Raw genomic sequence first — 3,033 nt, 5'->3', positions numbered from 1 at the left:
TCTTCTGCCACAGTCCTTTCAAAGCTGTTCTCTCAATAGCAGTTCTCTCAGGGCTCTCTCAGGACTCTCTCAGCCCCGCCTACCTCACAAGGTGTCTGCTTTGAGGAGAGGAAGGAGAGGCGATTGTAAGCCGCTCTGAGACTCCGAGTGAAGGGTGGGGTACAAATCCAATCTCCTCTTCCCCCTCCTCCTCCTCCTTCTTCCTCGTCTTCTTCTGCCACAGTTCTCTCAAAGCTGTTCTCTCAATAGCAGTTCTCTCAGGGCTCTTTCAGGACTTTCTCAGCCCCGCCTACCTCACAGGGAGTCTGTTGTGGGGAGAGGAAAGGAAAGGAGATTGTAAGCCGCTCTGAGACTCTGAGTGAAGGGCAGGGTACAAATCCAATCTCCTCCTCCCCCTCTTCCCCTTCGTCCTCCTCCTCCTCCTTCCTCTTCTTCTTCTTCATCTCCTTCTGCCACAGTTCTTTGAAAGCTCTTCTCTCAATAGCAGTTCTCTCAGGGCTCTCTCAGCCCCGCCTACCTCACAGGGAGTCTGTTGTGGGGAGAGGAAAGGAAAGGAGATTGTAAGCCGCTCTGAGACTCTGAGTGAAGGGCAGGGTACAAATCCAATCTCCTCCTCCTCCTCCTCCTTCAGAGTTCCACTGTGGTTCTGAAAGCAGCTGACGAATTTATTTTGTCCCACTCCAGTCTAACATTTTTGCAAACACACACACACACACACACACCCCTCATTTGAGCTCAGCACACCTCTCCTCTTAGCCATTTTCTATGCCAAACTGCACCGGGGGGGGGGTGTATCCCCATTTTTGCCGCTGCATGTGGAATCCAGACCCAATTCTTTTCTTTTTCTTTTTTTAAAGTGAATTTCTAGTTTGGCGCTCACTTCTCTCCAAGCCCAAGGTTTGCAGCTTTGGCTACAGAAGACAGGATATCCGCCGAGCTCCATCTCACTACCTTAGGAGAGCATCTGCCTTTCCGCGTGCTTCCCCGCGATCCTAACACCAAAACGTGTGCATGATTTCTTTGTGAGGGGCTTCCAAAGCCGAAAGCCTGAACATTCAGGCTGCATGTTGGTACTGAGAGCTTGGCTGCCTAACTGAACCCGAGCAAGGGCATGTTTGGAAAATGATATACCGAGGACCGGGAAACCAAGAAAGTGGACGAGCAGAAGACAGTGGGTGATTCTGCATTGGCTTTTTGCTCCATTGTTCTACGAAACCCACGTTGGAACAGGAATTCCCCCCTGTATTGCGTGCTGCTTTCACCTTCTTGGGTCATTTAATTTTATGGCAGGGCTATTTTTGGGCAGGAACGCACAGGAACGGAGTTCCAGCTGGCTTCCAAGTTGGCCACACCCAGCATGAACACATTAGCATAATAGGCCACACCCAACAGCAGAAACTCATTAGGATTGGCTACATTAGGGGTGTGTGGCCTAACATGCAAAGGAGTTCCTGCTACAAAAAAAGCTCTGGGTTTGGACAACAAACAAGGTAAACAGAATAAGAAGCAAAAGGTGGGTGTGGCTGGATGAGCACACTTCTGGTAACATGGGGGTGTGGCCTAATATGCCAATGAGCTGTGCTGTCAGGGGTGTGGCCTAATATGATAATGAGTTTCTGCTGTTGGGTGTGGCCTATTGTGCTAATGAGTTCCTGCTGGGCTTTTTCTACAAAAAAGCCCCGTTTTATAGTATCCTCTGCATTGCATGCCGCTTTCACTTTCTTTGATCATCGGGTTTTATGGTACCTTCTGCATAGATTTATGGCTGTTCGGGGGTGACTTTGCAGTCAGCATGGCGTTGCCCCCAGGGTATTTGAATGTGGTTTCGAGCTGCACCTTTTCCTCAATGTTGAGAAAAGGTGGAGCAAATCCTGGAAGCAGAATCGCCCAATGGTCGAATCTTCATTTGTCTTTCCCACCGGTGTCCCAGCCTTCTGACTCTGTCTTCAAAAAAAGCTGCCTACATTTGGTGTCGTTTTCACACCTCAACAGTGCTAGCCTACTTTTGCACGTCCACACATGTTTATCACCTTCTCGTGGCTGCGCCGCCGTCATTGCGCCTTCCCACTGCTGTAAAAGAATCTTCTCCAAACAACGTTCAAACAAGCATAGAGAAAGACGGCGTCACAGCAGCACGAAAAACTGATTTAAAGATGCAAATGCAGATTCGACCAGTGTCACAATGCTGCTTTGAAATCCACAAAACCTGCTGCAGGCAAGGCAGAGGAAAGCTTCCCCATGGGTGCATTTGAACTGCGTCTGCACAATCCACACGCAGTGCTTTGCCTCAGACAGACGAGAGCATCTTTCCCCTTGTAACTGTGAGCTTGGCCGGTAATTATCCGTACTTTTGATTTTGTGTGCTCCTTTGCCTAATAAAACTGGATTGTACCTTCACTTCTAATGGTCTGGGTTTCACGTCATAAAATCCCGAAGCAAATATTCGCCTGCCCTCGCAATAAGGGCCCCTGCCACACGGCAGGGAAAAGCCTCTAAAAGTGCGGCTTTTAAAAGCCTCGCCAAAGTTGAGATGCCGCGGCGGGATCTCACGGATCCACTGGCGGCAGCGCCTTTTCTCCCCGGCACGATCTGACGCCAGGGAGAAAACACGGCCCTGACAGGGAGCCTGCCAAACTGCGCATGTCGGAGCATGCGCAGTTCGGCTAGGAGCCGGGGATGCGCCGGCGCAAAGACGCGCCGTCAATCCGACGGCCCGGCTTGCGGCGCGTGATCCGGATGAACCACCTTGGTAGGTGGTTCACTTTTGACGCGCCGCATCGGGGGAAGGGCCGGATCGGAGATGGGAGCGCAACGCCAGCCAGATGTTGGTGTGGGATCACGCCCGTTTGCTCCATCTCCGATCTGGCCCACTCCCGGCCCAAAACGCCTCGTGTGAACGGGGCCAAGGTTTATTCACTTTCCAGGCAGGGAAGGAATACCCTTGTTCGCCTGGTTAGGGCAGGTTTTTGTTGTGAAAAAAGTGTGTGGCTGCACGTGTTTGTGAATGCGTCTACCCGTGCCACCCACACTCCC

The sequence above is a fragment of the Gekko japonicus genome, unplaced genomic scaffold (genome assembly GCF_001447785.1).
Source record: "Gekko japonicus isolate JY-2015 unplaced genomic scaffold, Gekko_japonicus_V1.1 scaffold3959, whole genome shotgun sequence".
Taxonomy (NCBI): Eukaryota; Metazoa; Chordata; class Lepidosauria; order Squamata; family Gekkonidae; genus Gekko; species Gekko japonicus.
The sequence above is the reverse complement of the archived record's forward strand: the minus strand, read 5'-3'. Positions refer to the sequence as shown.